We start from the raw sequence: 15429 nt of genomic DNA on the forward strand, positions 1-15429 counted from the left end.
TGCTGCGTCTTTCAGGAATGTGGTCTGGTTTCAAAGTAGGGCTCCGGGTTCTGATACTGTATGACCTTGGGCAGGTAAGCTGACCTATCCGTGCCTCAGTTTACCCCCTAATCCACCTATCAGAGTAGGAAAAGCCCAGTCAGGGACTCGTGGTCTCTGTGCAATTGTAGTAACAGAATGTGCACATTGATTCATAGCTGGCAAGGCTAGAAGGGACCAGTGCTGTGTATCGCGTATGCCAGAGAACTTCTCCGATAAAATTCCTGGAACAGATCACTTACAAAAACATCCAGTGGTAATTTAAAAATTGTCCATCACAGAAGATCCGCCACAGCCACTGGAAATCATTCCACCAACTAATTAACCTCGGTGTCAAAGTTTACACCTTCTTTCCAGTCTGAATTCGTCTAGCTTCAACTTCCACTCACTAGACTGGGTGAGACCTTTTTCTGGCCAAGTGAGGTCTCGGGCTGGATTCTTCAAGTGCCCAGCTCCCATGTCGGCAATCAAATAAGAGTGAGACGGTCCAAAGATTGTGTCGTATGGGTATCGCAGCAGGTTTGGAGCACTGCTGAAAATCTGAGCATTGCCAGTCCTTGCAATGTTTGGGGTCTCCCTTACAGCCCCAGCTCCGGAATCATGTGAACAAGGAGGAATTTCCACATTGGTTTAAAAGAGGGAAAAAAAGCATCCGGCATATTGCAGAGAACAGCTTGAGAACGTGGCCCAAGGCTCAAAAGCCAAAGGGTAAATAAAAGAATCCAAAGATTTAGACCTTCCTGGCATGCAGGTACCTAATTCCCTGCTCTACACCAGCCTTTCCTTGTCCCGACAGAATGCCTGATTGCAGTCAGTGGCAAAACGCCTGTGGGAGTTGAAACTGAACCAAACATCCATGCCGGCTGTTGCCTGTGGAGCCTCGGACACAAGGAAAAAATCAGGGAGAAAATAATCTCTGGTTTGTAACAGGAGGGATGACCTCTAGGTCCTGGCATTTCCTGGCAGTTAATGATCGAGGGGCCTAAGGCCCTTAACCCAGGTGGCTGGTAACCGGCAGGAAATGCCCAGCCGGGAGGTCAGCTGTGGCTTGCACCCGCTCTCCCCGCCCAGCTTGGGCTAGGCAGAGCATTAGCATGGGGCTGGCCTAGTCATTGTGCAGGCCTACTGCTCTCAAAACACCCGCCTCCCTCCCGAAAGCAAAGGCAAAAAAAAAGGACAGAAAGCATGACGGGAAAAGTCAAGGGGCACGCATTGTCTGAGCCACCGCAGCACTCGCTGGCCTCCCAAAGGGCCTTTGCCTAGCAGCTGGGTAGCAAAACCCTTGTCCTAGAAAACAGGAGGCAAGCCAAGAGCTGTAAGCGAATCCAGCTAACACTGAGTTATAATATACAGCTCCCACCTTAGTAGGGATACCAGGGACCTTCCTTGCTAGCCAGCACTACTGTATAATACAGTCCCTGCATCTGCCCTGACTTGGAATATGTCTTTCTAACTAAGATTCCCTCCTGACAGTATTAGGGAACCCCCCCCCCCCCCATTCCTGCTGTTTAATGCCAAGGCAATCCTAACATTTTCCCTTTCAGGAAAAGAGTTCCAAGGAGCAACCTCCCCCCCCCCCCCACTTCCATCTCAGAATACCTGGCTTTAAATCCCTGGGATGTGACACAAGCCAGCCCGTTTGTTTACATCCCCAAAACTTGATTGGTCCCCCCCCTCCCCCACAGCATTATCCATTTCTGCCCAAGGGAAGCTCAAGGCTGGAATTGCAGGGGAGCTGTGAGCGGAGCCCAAACGGCTGAGCTGCGTGGACTGGAAAGGCCAGTGGTAAATCAGAGTTCGATTGTACTGGCAAAGACATACGCGCGGCCCTAAACTTGATTAGCCGAAGGTGCGGGGATGGTGCTGAGCGTGGCCTGGTACTGGATCAGCAGCAAATGCGGTAGAGATTTGGCAAAGCTGCGTAGGCAGAGCATGACTGGAATAGCGGGGAATGTTGCTCCACTCGACGGAGGTGCATGGACAGTGCTGGAGGGGAGGGGGCTATCCCAAGCCTGGAATAACAAGGGTAGTCTAAATTAGAGCGGAGACGCATTCGCAGCCCTGTACGAGGCATAGTTCCCCCCCCTCCCCCCCCACACCATGGAAATGTGACCGGGGCCGTGAGCATGAGGAAATAGATTACAAGCCACAGACCAGTTTCGGTAGAGGCTCTGGGGTTGGATAGGGAAGCTTTGCCTAGCAGTGAGGAGGGTTAGCATGTAGAGGCCACACGAGGGATTGTTCAGCCTCTTGTGCTGTGCATGTTGCCCCCTGCATTTTGATCAGACCCAGCCTTCGGGCAAGGCGGTTGCCTTGGGCCCCGCGAACTCTTTGATGATCTTAGAGATACAGCATGTCTGCCCATGCCCAGAGGCTGTTAGTTCCTGGCAGACATTTCTGGTGCCCCCAGGCCCCCAACCCCACCAGGCTCTTGTGCTCTTCCTGCCCTCGTGCATGATGCTTCCTGATGGCCTCTAGGCCTGGTGCTCAGACATGCTGCCCAAGGAGCCGAGGCAGAATCTAGCCGGGGCAAAGCTGTGCTTGAGTGGACTGTTGCCTTAGCCTGCCGGCTGGCTGAGCTCCGGTGTTCACCTTGCACAGGGGGCATCGTGGCTCTCATCAGAGGCAGGAAGACTCATTATAAAAACCCACTAAGCAGGCCTTGGGCAATCCATTCTCCTGTCTCAGCATCCTCCTCGCATGGGCGGCAGGGTCACAGCCGGACAGACAAGGAATGGGGCGAGAGAGCAGGAAGGCTGAACCAGAGAGGAGGAGAAGACAGGAGCGACCGAAAGCGAGAATGAAAAAGAGGGGGAGAAAGGGACAGAGAAGAGGAGGGAAACCTAGAATCCTAGAATTGGAAGGGACCTCGAGAGATCTTCAACTCCAGTCCCCTGCCCTCACGTCAGGACCAAGCACCGTCTGGCTCATCCCTGACAGGCGTCTGTCCAACCTGCTCTTCAGTATCTCCAGGGATGGAGACTCCACCACACCCCTAGGCACTTGATTCCAGTGTTTCACCCCCCTGACGGGTGGGAAGGTTTAGGAATGAGAGGGAAGAGAGAGAAGTGGGTGCTGCAGTAGACCGTGAACTGCTGCCAGGCTTGGATTTCAGTTTGCCAAGCTCAGGACTGGATACATGCACCGGCTCTAAGTGGCATTTCTGTCAAACCGGCTTCCCAGCGCCCAGGCTGCCCCGTGCGGCTGGGTTTGCTCTCCCGTTTGGCGGCCGTGTCTCTCGAGATCGGAAGCCGTCTCCTGTTGCTGCTTCCCCCTCCCCACCCCCGCCGGCCCCTCCACCCAGGTAGGCGGCCGGTAGAGAGGCCGCGGCAGCAATCACGGCTCTTTCATTGCTTCCCTCTCCCCCTCCCCAGCTTCTGCCCCCCCAGCCCTCCACTAGAATCGCTTCTTCCCCTCCCTTCCTCCAGCGCGGGGCTCTTGGAAGATGCTCCGGATAAGCAGCCAGCCCCTGCGCCGGCCAATCCTTGTCTGAACGATCCATCAAGGGTGACAGCCTCGGGAAAGATGAAAAAGCGCCCAGCTCCCATTAACAGCCCCAGCGCTTCGCAGACCCCCCCCTTCTCTTTTTTGCCCCCCCCCTTCTATCACGGAGACAAAAACAGACTGACAAGATGGGGGCTGGAGCATCAATCAAAGCGACCGGCGGAACCACCTCACCCTGGCACTCATAAATACCTTCCCCTCCCCCATTGGGCACGCCGTCTAATCCCCCCCCCCCCCCGGCCTTTCTTTTTTTTTAACGGCGAAACGCCGCCTGTTCTCCCCCCTTTTTGCCCCCCCCCCAAATTCCCAGCAGCCCTTGGGAAAGCAGATGTTGGGCTGCGGAAATGGAGCTAGGCCGAGGCTCAAGTGGCCCAGTAGGCCTCGGTTGCCATGACGACTGCCTAGACCGCCTGCTGTCGATGCGCTGCCTTGTCTCGCTGGCTCAGTGATTATCTCCATCTCCGCAGCCCGCGCCATACGGCCAGGGCTCCAATCCGATCCCCTCCCCCCGTCCCGGGAATCCCCCCAGGACAGCCCCCGCCCCCCCCAGGTGCCTGCCTTGCAGGCCTGCATATGGAGGCAGCTTTTGGTGCCCCCGCGAGACCTGGCTCTGCCCCCCGGGGGGAGGCAAAGGGGGGAGGCTGGAGAGAAGAAGGAAGGGCGGTTGGGACCGGTGGGGGTTGGAGGGTGCAGATATTTGGGCTGCGGTGGCATCTCGGCTCCCCCGCCCCTACCCCAACCTGCCCATCAGCAATTTGTGCCAATCGATTGAGTAGGGGAGGCGGGTGCTGTGAGCAACGCGGGCTGGCCAGGAACGAAGAGATTTAGGAGCAAGATCAGTGCACGCCGTTGCTGGGATCTAGCTATCCCGTAACCCTCCATGTTCCCGTCCCCCTCCACCCCTTTCCTTTGGCTCCAGTTTGCCAGCACAGCGCCTGAGAAGGGAAAGCAGGCAGTGTGCCTTCCCGAGATCCAGGCTGCCCTAACTTGTGCCACGCTTGGCGTATAATCCTCCCGCCTGGAATAGCGCAGCAGCCTCTTTTGAGACGCAAGGGGAAGATTCAGGAGGTGGGAGACAGGAATCTGCCTGGGTACTGAGGGCTGCTAGCTGAGAGGGAGAGGGGATGTGCTTACTGGGGGGTTGGTCTAGGGTGTATGTGGGTAAACAATGCCTGACTGGGCCCACATTGATGGGTCTAGGGCCTATCTCTCTCTCTCTTGCTGTCTCGCACTCTATCACTCTACCCCTACACCCCATCTATCTATCTATCTATCTATCTATCTATCTATCTATCTATCTATCTATCTATCTATCTATCTATCTATCTATCTATCTATCTGAATTTCTGTAGGCCTAGGGGCAGAGGTGGATTAGAGGTTTGTGGGGCCCTGAGCCAGAGCAAGTGGGGACCCCTCCCCACACCTTCCTTCCCATCCACCCCCACCCTGTGCTCCGGCTAGGGAAATGGAGTTAGGGCTTGCCCTGCCCCATTCTCCCCACCCCCACCCAGCATGCTTGCTGGAGAGTGGGGTTGGGGGATGGGGGTCTCCCCATGGAAGTGGGGCAGTTCCCCACATCCCAACCCTACTCTCTGGCAGAGTGTCAAATGGGCAGAATGGAGCAAGCCCCCATGTCGCAACCCTAGGCACAGAGATGCGGGGGTGCCCATTTTCCAGGCCCCCCCCCCAGTTGGCTGGGGTAGCTGGGCACGGGCTCTGTTGGCCCAGTGGCTGATCCGCCACTGCCTAGGGGCCCTACTTACAGACCAGGAGGTCACGGTGTTAGGTGCTGTACAAATAGAGCAAAAAGTCCCAAAGAGCTTAGCATCTAAGACAAGAGCAGCCAGACATACAGATAAATAGAGGGGTCAGTGCAAGGAATCGATGAGACAGGTCTGGTCAGCACGACAGGGAGCGGCGTCGCCCCACCAGCAGCCTTCTCCCCACCCAACCCCAAATATTCAAAATCGTATGTCAGACCCCACCCCACCACCACCACAGTCCTGCAAAGTCATGAGCCGTGCTACCAGCCACGGGGGCGCGTAGCTGGAACATAAGAACATCGCGCGGGCGGAAGGCCCCAGGTTCACGGCCCAGAGACAAAACAGCCTCTTTCTCCTCTGAACAGGTGCAGCACAGAGAGTTTTCTCCTTCCCACCCTCCCCATGTGCTTCAATCCGGAGGGACCATCCCGAGAGGTAAGAGTGGAGGTAGCCCAGGGATGGTTAGCCAGCCCTTGGGACCATGACTTCAGTCTTGGGCTGCCCAGCAGTGGGCTCCGAGACCAGCTGCCATCATCCGGCTGGGAGAGGAGCTCTGTTCTCTGCCCTCTTGGCCTCTGCTCTCCGGCTTCCCCTCCCCGGGCCGTCGGTGTGCACCCCGCATGCAGCTAGCTGAGATCCAGAGCTGTCTCTGCTGAGCCAGATCCACGTGGGACCTTTCCAGGGCCCCTCCCTAGTGACACTGCAATGTCCCATCCGCCCCCTCCCCCTGCTTTGGAAGCCGTGTGTTTTGTCAGGCTCCTCCGGGTCCATTGTCTGTAGCTCTGTCACTGTCAGTGTGTCTGTCAGAGGTGAACCATTGACTGGGAGGTCAGGGTAGGGGGTAAAGTGAGTCACGGAGGGTAGGGAGGGGTGGAAACATGCCGCAGGCAGTGAAAGCGTGTGCAATGCAGCCATTGTTCTTGGCTTCCCTCTCCGTGGCTCTTCTCCCTCCTTCCCCTCTTTGTTGCTGGCAGACCCTTTCTGCAGAGCGTTAAGCAGCCTGCCCCGCGTCACCCCTGAGGCCTGTGGTGCCGGGACTCCACAGTAGGCAGGGGGGCTCCCTGCATCGAGTGATTTTTTGCGTGGGAGCAGAGGGGGGAAGGGCTTATGGCTGCCTTGGGGCCCTTTTGCACCAACTTAGCGAGGTCCACGCCCTCATCTGACTGCACAAGTCTGTGAGGAAGGATGCTCTAGGGGTTCTACCACTAGACAATGGGGGTTCCATTCCATGCTGTGCCACCGACTGCCTGTGTCACCTCAGGCAAGTCACTCGGTACCCAGGTTGTACCGTGGGGGTAACCCCCCACCCGCCCTACCTCCCCGAGGGGATACATACATTGTAGGCTGCACAGTGCTTGATGGGGAGGGGGGCTGCTGATGCACAAGGACACGGTGAAAGCGGAGCGGGACTTGGAACCGACTCCTGGGGCGAACTGGAGTTGTGTTTCTCTCACCAGGACTGCGGGGTTCCTTTGTGGTCCCCACCTGACTAGACAGGTCCTGTCACCTCGGGGTTCCCTTTTGGCCTCTGGTTGCAGGCAGTTGAGTGGGCAGAAGAGGCGGCAGCAGCTGTGAAGCTGTTCCCTTTGCTGCCCTCCGCGTCTTTGCTTACTTGGACTGTCTGGCCTTCTTCCCATGTCAACAGCTAGGCCAGGGGAGACTCACACACCAGCAGCTGCAGTGTGGAGCCTGCAGCATGCCCCAGCCTCCCCCGCCCCAAGCTCACACGGGGCTTGCACGGGTGAGAAAAGCCCCAGTGAGTCAGGAAATGCAAAGGCAGCAAAGCCCTGGAGCTTGCCCTGGAAGGACCAGTCCCATGGTGGCCCAGGGCTGTCCCCTTGCTCTCCAGATGCTCATGTCCTGGGGGTGCAGAAATGCTGCTGGGATTCTTCTCCCCCCTCACACGGGTTTTCTACCTGACACAGACTGATCTGGACTGGGGACAGCCTTCGAGCCGGCGCTGGGAGAAGCTGGGGGCTGGGCATCGTGGGGAATCCAGAGCCGTGGGAGGGGGACAGCTGGATCTATGCAACTGGACTCCACCGTACACCATTCACATGACTTCCCACCATGCTGCGAAGCCTGTGTCGGCCGGCGGCAGGCCCTCCGTCTGTGCGCCGTTCTCTCTGGGGCCCTGGGGGACATTACATCTGTTGACCCTGCATTGCCATCTACTGGGGACACATGAATCCTTCCTCTGCCCCCCCCCCCCCCCGGCTTTTGTTCTGAAAGAGAAGGGGTGAGCGTCTCCAGCAGATGTCATGGTGTCCCCTCCCCTCCCCCCGTACTCTGGCCTGTGGAGGCTTTCAGGGCGCTTACGTTGGAGTTGACAGCGCACAGTAATCCAATCAGACCAGCCCCATCACAAAAGAAGGGACTCGGGAGGGGAAGCAGGAGGAGAGACAGCCTCTGTCAGCATAGGCCAGAGGGGGCTCTGGAGGGGTAGGTACCCAGATAACCCATCTGGGTGTAGGGCAAACGGGGCTGGGGGATGCAGCTAGAGCAGCCCAGCCGGGTACCCCAGTAAGCATGCTGGTAAGGCAATGGTTTACATCCCCAGTGGGTACTCAGCCCCTCCTGGTACGGGGCAGGGGGTTCAGGGGTGTGTGAGGGGTACCCAGATAGCTCCTCCCGGTGTGGGGCAGAGGTAAGGACCAAGTGGTTCTCTTTGGTTGCTCCTGGGGAGCTGGATGAGCTCAGGGGAAGTCACCCCCATTCCCAGCCGCCCAGCCAGGGAGCTGGGGGCCAGAAGGGGGCTGGGTGCAGCCTGATTAGGCCGCTGGACTCCCCCCAGGGAAACTGAGCCCCTGCTGCTCACTCTCCCTCCAGCGGGGGGGGCCCAGGTGTCCTCCAAAGGGGCAGGGCTGTGCAGCCAGGCACAGGCAACGCCGTTCATCAATGTCTGGCCATGAGCCAATCAGGCGAGGGCAGCCTCACTGCCACGCAGCCAATCACAAGAGGGCCTGATTTCCTGGCAAGTGGCTATAAAAGTGGGGCAGGGGGGTCAGGACTGATCCTTCTGGCGTGGAGACTGAGGCTGGTGGGGTGGGGTGGGGAGGAAGGGGTGGGTGGGGGGATGTGAGGCTGGCGTGGGTGAGACAGACAGACACGCCTCCCCTAAGCCACGCTGCCAAGACAAGAGCCCCCGGTTGCTGCAGGGAAACTAGCTCAGTGGGTCACCAGGCCCCCAGTTGTGCTTCACCCCCCTATGCCAGCCTGTGCACCCCTCTGAATCCCAGAGCCTCCTTGGGGAACCCCCACACTCGCATCCTCCCCACATCAGGGTGGCACTGGGGTTCAAGGAGCTGCGCTGTCATCATATGTGCGGGACATCGTGTGGTCCTGGCGCCCGGGGGACGTGCGGCCGGTGCCCCAGGGGCCTGTGCGGTGTAGGTGGCATTGAGAACTGGGGTGAGGGGTGGAATGGTACCGGAGCTTGAGGGGCTAGAACCACGCTGGGGTTCAGGGGAGGTCTGCAGGGAGGCTGTGCGGTTCAGAGAGCAGAATGGTGCTGGGATACGTCCCTCCAGTGCTACCCTGCCTCTTCCCTGAGCCACAAAGCCCCCCCCCCCAGCCATGTTCCTGCCCTGCAGCCCCTGAACCCGAGCCCTGCCCCAGCTGTGCACCCCGGACCCTGGAGGTGCCCAGCATCCCCTCAACCTGCTTACAATGCAGCTGCCCTGACCCTGCTACTGCGCTTGGCACCCCAGCACCACCCTGCGTCCCCGCTTCAGACCCGAATGCCTGCACTTCCCCCCAGAGCCTCCCAGCTTCCTTAAACGTGGGGAGCAGCTGTGGTGCTGTCTAGGGTGGGCCTGACGGGGAGGGGAGGCTGAACGTGAGAATCCTCCCCAAGGGAAACCATCAGGAGACAATGAGCTGGCGGAAGGTGGGAGACAGATCCTGGGGCCACCGCCCCCCGCCTGCTGAGGCTGTTCGGCTGAGCAGCAGCTGCTAGGCACAGCTCATACGTGGGTGGGTGAGAACAGCAATTTGCGCCTTTGGTACCTAGGCGCTGCCCCACGTGCTGGCTCCGGGCTGGGACAAGCCAGCCACATGCCAACGCCTAATGAAGCTGTCTGAGGAGACTGGTGCCAGCAGGAATGGGGCTTGGCTGGCGGCCAGGCCGAGTGACTGGCGCTCACCAATCTGGCTCCATGGAGAATATCAGCGAGGCGGTGGGAGCAGGAGCTCGGAGGCATTCACTCCCACGAGGGAGATTCTCCTGTTCCCTTTCTAATCCCCCCTGGGGCTTTCCAGCCCTCCAACCCACCTCCCCTCGCGTCTCCCCGCAGCTCCTGCTCTCAGGAGCTGCCCAACCCATTTCTAACCCCGGGTCCCTTCTCCCCCGCCCTGTGCCACTGCTCTCAAACGCGTCTGATTTGACATACCCACGTAGGTTTCCATGCGCCTCCCACCCCGAAGTCCTTCAGAACTTCAGCGCCACCAAAATGCAGCCAGTTCTGGGGTGGGGCTCGCTGACAATCAGACCTCCCAAGAGGAGAGCAAGGGATCTGAACCTCCAAGAATAAGCAATGGTTGTATACAAGGTTACTGTGTCTACAAATATGCCCCAGGAAGGCTTTTATGGACGCTTGCAATCCTCTGAGCTAGTAGGGCCCGAGGAGAGCTGATACCGACGAGCTGTTGCTGGTGTATGTAGAACAGTCTGCTCGTGACCAGAACTACTTAGCGCGTTGTGTGCGCTTGCAGCATTAAAGCTCTGCCCAGCGCTTTAGGAAAACCGTCTCTAGGAGGGGCATAGCTTGGGAACCTGTCTACACTGGCAAGTTACCGGGCTGAAGCGTTCTCAGCCCCTTGTGCGCAGCAAGTTTCGGCGCAGTCACTTGCCAGCGTACGCAGGTCCCATTTCCAATGCGCTTCCAAGCAGCCAGGGGCTCCTCCCAAGCCAGACATTTCCATGAACGTAGCGTCAAGTTCCCATCCCTTGTCCAGCCAGGACAGGACAATGGCAGACCATTCGACAGGGCTACTCAACACGCGGCCCATGGGCCACATGCAGTCCGCAGCCCTTTTGTTTGTGGTGCAGTTTGGGTTTACACAGGGCTCAACTTGTGGCCCAAATGAAAAAGGAGTCAAAATAATGGTCTTCTGTTGAGATGCGTTTTAGCAGTTCAATTCCTGGACTGGCATTGCTCATTCAAAGTGCTGCCCTATGGGTGGAACTTGCCAGCTGTCTACACTGGCCGCTTGAATTTCTGGAAAAGCACTGGCGATCTCATGTAAAATCATCAGTGCTTTTCCGGAAATACTATGCTGCTCCTGTTCGGGCAAAAGTCTTTTTCCGAAAGACTTTTGCGCAAAGGGGCCAGTGTAGACAGCATAGTACTGTTTTCCGCAAAAAAGCCCCGATTGTGAAAATGGCGATTGGGACTTTTTTGCGGAAAACAGCATCTAGATTGGCCACGGATGCTTTTCCGCAAAAAGTGCTTTTGCGGAAACGCATCCTGCCAATCTAGATGCGATTTTTCCGAAAATGCTTTTAACGGAAAACTTTTCCGTTAAAAGCATTTTCGGAAAATCATGCCAGTGTAGACGTAACCCTCTAGTCCTGCACTCTCCGGACCTGACCGGTGCCGAACCAGAGAATTTGCTGAACCATGGGAGGTCAATATTGTCTAGCAACATGACCATCATTGCCACTGTTGCTGGACAGTTAGGGGTCAATTAGAGCGAAATAACAGCACAGAGCACTGAAATCCAGGCCTGGTGGCTGTAAACGAACTTTATGGGACTGCAGGAAACTTGATGACATGCGTAAGTGGGCATCCAGCAAATGATCATCATGCCAAACCATGGATGTTGCCGGACCAGAGAGTGCTGGAGGGGAGTGGTTCAACCTCCAGTAGAGAAGTGGATTTTCCTAATCCATACTCCTTGGCTGTGTCTGCATTGGCAGCCTTTTCCGGAAAAGGGATGCTAATGAGACCAGTCGGAATTGCAAATGCCCCGGGGACTTAAATTTTCCCCGTGAAATTTGCATGAACATGGCTGCCGCTTTTTTCCGGCTCGGGGCTTTGCCGGAAAAAAGCGCCAGTCTAGACAGGTATCTTGCGGAAAATAAACACTTTTCCGCAAGATCCCTTATTCCTACTTAAAATCAGGAATAAGAGATCTTCTGGAAAAGGGTTTATTTTCCGCAAGATCCCTGTCTAGACTGGCGCTTTTTTCCGGCAAAGCCCCGAGCCGGAAAAAAGCGGCAGCCATGTTCATGCAAATTTCACGGGGAAAATTTAAATCCCCGGGGCATTTGCAATTCCAACTGGTCTCATTAGCATCCCTTTTCTGGAAAAGGGTGCCAATGTAGACACAGCCTTCTGTTTATTTGTACCCCTGGCAGGGCTCGGCTGTGCAGATTGTGTGTGCCAAGCTGAGCGGATAACCGAGGGCGGGTTCCTCTCCTGGAGGGGTGATGAGCCGGGGGGGATGTCCCTGTGTCTGGGAGCTGAGAACTCAGGCTGTGTCCAGACTCCATGCCTCCGTCGACGGAGGCATGGAGTCTGGACACAGCCTCAGGGAGGTGATTCAGGAGACGTGTGACTGGGACTGGCTACAGGTGTCAGGGCTCTGAGCCAAAGCAGCGTCACATTAAGACACCCAACATTACAGGCCAGGCAGCGACAGAACCCTTCACGAGCGGAGTGTCCCTGCCCCCCAAGACATCCCAGCACACAGCCTCACTGACACTGGGCCAGGCCCTTCCCTCCGCATCCATACGGCGCCCTGCATCTTTAATGATTGTGCACAGTGCGAAGCAGCCTCCTTAGGTCTGCTCTGAGCGGGCCGCAGACCACGATGCGTCTGCCCAGCAAGGAGAAAGGGCCCTGCTGGGTTTTCAATGTGTGGGGAGCCTGCAGCTCCAAGAGCCACTGCCCTGCCAAGCCCCGGCCCCTTAGGCCACGGGACTCGGGGCTGTGTTTCCACTAGCAGCCCTCTGTCTCGTACAGGGTACGGTCTGCATGGGAGCTGCCCTGCGGGACAGACCCATCTCATGAGGGGTAGCCCCAGGCTTCCTGGGCATTTCAGAGGCAGCTGGAGGGGGATGTGAAGAAAGGGAGAAGGAAAAAAAGGACAAGAGGAGGAAGAAAGGAAAGAAGGAAGGAAGGGAGGGAGGGAGAGAGGGAGGAAGGAAGAGAAGGAGGAAGAGAAGGAAGGAAGGGAGAGAAGGGAGGGAGGAAGGAAGAGAAGGAGGAAGGAAGGGAGGGAGGGAGAGAGGAAGGAAGGAAGAGAGGGAGAGAGGAAGGGAGGGAGGGAGGGAGGGAGAGAGGAAGGAAGGGAGGGAGGAAAGAAGGGAGAAAAGGAGGGAGAGTCACCACAATTAAAGCCCAGGAGTGGGGAGGAAAGCCCCCCAGGGGAGCAGAAGCTGTACCCCAAGCCCCAGAGCCCTGCTCCAGAGGGGGCTCCCGGAGGGCGGTGTCCCTGTGAGGCAGCAGAAATGCTGGTGCACCTTGGCCACCACGAGGACCAAGCTGATCAGGGAGCCCCCCAGCCTGCTGAGGCTGCACGGTGCCTGCCGCCAGCAAGGTCCAGCCAGACACACAGCTCCTGGGGGGCTTTTCAGAGGGTCTTTCAGCTCCCCCTCGCCCCCAGGCCCTGCGCTGCGTGTGCTGGATTGTTATTGCCGAGTCGCTGGGGAATGCTGGGGATTCTGGCTTGTGATTTTAGGGGCTCCCCCACGTCTGGGCTGGGTTCAGAGGTTTGTTATTGTAGGGTCACCCCGCCCCAGACTGCTTTGTCAGTGAACGTTAGCTCGGGGATGGTGGGCCACCGACACCCCCCCCCACCCCCCAGCAGCCCGGTCTGCTGGACACACAGGCTGGACAGCAGGTCCCCTCTCAGGCCTGGGACAGTGGAACAAAGGCCTCAGAATGAAGGGCCAGTGGGGGCAGGAAGAGGGGCTGGGAGGGTGAAATGGGGCTGGGGCTGAGGGGGGACGCAGTGGGGATCAGGCCCAGGACGGTGAGCCCTCTGGAGGGAAGGGGCTGGAGAAAAGGGGGTGCAAGGCTTTGGGTCTGGAGAGCCTGGCAGGCTGGGCTAAGAGACTTGCTAAAGGGACGATGGGGGGGGGGGCCCAGGGGTAGGGTGGAGGCTATGAGGCAATGGGTGCAGTTGGAGGGGCCTGGAGGGCTAGTGGGTGGATATGGGGGACCTGGGTGGGGAGGGCTATGGGGCACAGGGTTGAGTTGGGGGGGCCTGGGAGGAGGGCTATGGGGCAGAGGGTGGAGTTATAGGGCAGAAGGTGGAGTTGGGGAGACTGGCGCAGGGGGCTCTGGGGCAGAACGTGAGGCTGTGGGCAGGGGGTTATGGGGCAGAGGGTGAAGTGGGGGGACTGGGGTAGATTACTATGGGGCAGAAAGTGGAGTTGGGGGCTGGGGCAGGAGGCTATGGGGCAGAGGGAAGAGTTGAATGTCTGGGGCAGGAGGCTATGGGGCAGAGGGAGGAGTGGGGGGCTGGGGAAGAAGGCTGTGGGGCAGAGGGAGGAGTTGAATGTCTGGGGCAGGAGGCTATGGGGCAGAGGGAGGAGTGGGGGGCTGGGGAAGAAGGCTATGGGGCAGAGGGAGGAGTTGAATGTCTGGGGCAGGAGGCTATGGGGCAGAGGGAGGAGTGGGGGGCTGGGGAAGAAGGCTATGGGGCAGAGGGAGGAGTTGAATGTCTGGAGCAGGAGGCTATGGGGCAGAGGGAGGAGTGGGGGGCTGGGGAAGAAGGCTATGGGGCAGAGGGAGGAGTTGAATGTCTGGAGCAGGAGGCTATGGGGCAGAGCGTGGAGTTGAATGTCTGGGGCAGGAGGCTATGGGGCAGAGGGTGGAGTTTGGGGGCTGGGGCTGACGTAGGACTGGAGACTGGGAGGGCGGGGCTGTGAAAATGGGGCTTGTTCCCTGAGCGGGGCCATCTCAGTCTGTGCCAGCAGGTGGCGCTGCAGGATCAGTAATGTGGCACCTCGGGGGCGGGGCTAAACGCATCTGTGGGCGGAGCCTCGCGGGGCTAGGGGCGGGATATGACAATGAGCTGTCTCACGCGAGGGAGCGAGGCACAAGAGCCAGTCCCCAGCCCAGGAGTTAGGGACCGTCGCAAAAGCAGGAAACGTGACAGAGAGCCCTGGCTGTACCCGGAGACCTTGAGGGAAGCTCCGCCAGGAGCTCTGCTTGGACCTGGGTGACTCAGGGTAGCATCCGGGGTGCACTGCCCCCCTGAACCTCGGCCAAAATGTTGCTAAATGGGGTGCCCCCTCATGCCCCTCCCTGTTCCTCCAGGTGCCCCCCTGCACTCTCCCCCGCACAGGCACGAGTCGCCTATGCCTGCCCACGTGACAGTGCTGCAGCATTTACTCTTTCCGTCCCTCTGGGCCCGCTGCAAACATGCCTAAGAACAGAAGAGCTGCCAGACTGGGTCAGGCCAATGGTCCATCTCCCCTAGCGTCCTGTCTGCCCACAGCGGCCAGCGCCAGGTGCCCCAGAGGGAGTGAACAGAACAGGGAATCCTCCAGTGATCCCTCCTGTCACCCATTTCCAGCCTCTAAGAAGCAAAATCTAGGGACACCATCCCTACTCATCCTCCATGAATTTATCTAGCTCTTTTTTGAACCCTGTGAAAGGCTTGGCCTTCACATCATCCTCTGGCGAGGAGTTCCGCAGATTGACAGTGTGCTGTGTGAAGAAAAACTTCCTTTAGTTTGTTTTAAGCTGGCTACCTATTGATTTCATTGGATGACTCCTAATTCTTATGTTCTGGGAACAAGTGAGTAACTTTTCCTTACTCACTTTCTCCACTCCAGCCCTTACTCGCTTTCCCCTTTTTTCTAAGCTGAGAAGTCCCAGTCTTTTTAATCCCGCTTCATGTTTCCTGCCTCCACTAACAGGCAAAGACGGGGTCCCCACATGCTTCTCTTTTGATCCGAGCTGCTTCTAATGAAAAATCATCAGCTGCTCCTTTTTCTCAGAGAGAAGCCAGCTGGCCCTACAAGTGCTGTGAGGACACACACTGCACTAGCCGGCTGAAGGCAGACCGGGTGTTTTTTTCGTGTACACCAGGCCGTGAAACAAATCTGCTGTCTCGAAGTAAAATAAATAGTTCAGCACCCTCAAAGCTGCGCGATGAAGCCGCA

The 15429-nt window shown here is 57.9% G+C and overlaps 1 long non-coding RNA gene across 2 annotated transcripts; it reads left to right on the top strand.

Moving 5' to 3' along the window:
* Window positions 1–3959: 3959 nt before the first annotated feature.
* On the top strand, window positions 3960–15319 carry LOC112545359 (uncharacterized). 2 transcript variants are annotated; one of them, XR_003088824.2, is made up of 3 exons: window positions 3960–4611; window positions 5672–5741; window positions 15184–15319. It is a non-coding gene; the product is annotated as an uncharacterized LOC112545359 (long non-coding RNA). The 2 variants fall into 2 exon arrangements; XR_012898007.1 differs by lacking the exon at window positions 15184–15319 and adding an exon at window positions 7232–7457.
* The last annotated feature ends 110 nt before the right edge of the window (window positions 15320–15429 follow it).

The sequence above is a fragment of the Pelodiscus sinensis genome, chromosome 29 (genome assembly GCF_049634645.1).
Source record: "Pelodiscus sinensis isolate JC-2024 chromosome 29, ASM4963464v1, whole genome shotgun sequence".
Taxonomy (NCBI): Eukaryota; Metazoa; Chordata; order Testudines; family Trionychidae; genus Pelodiscus; species Pelodiscus sinensis.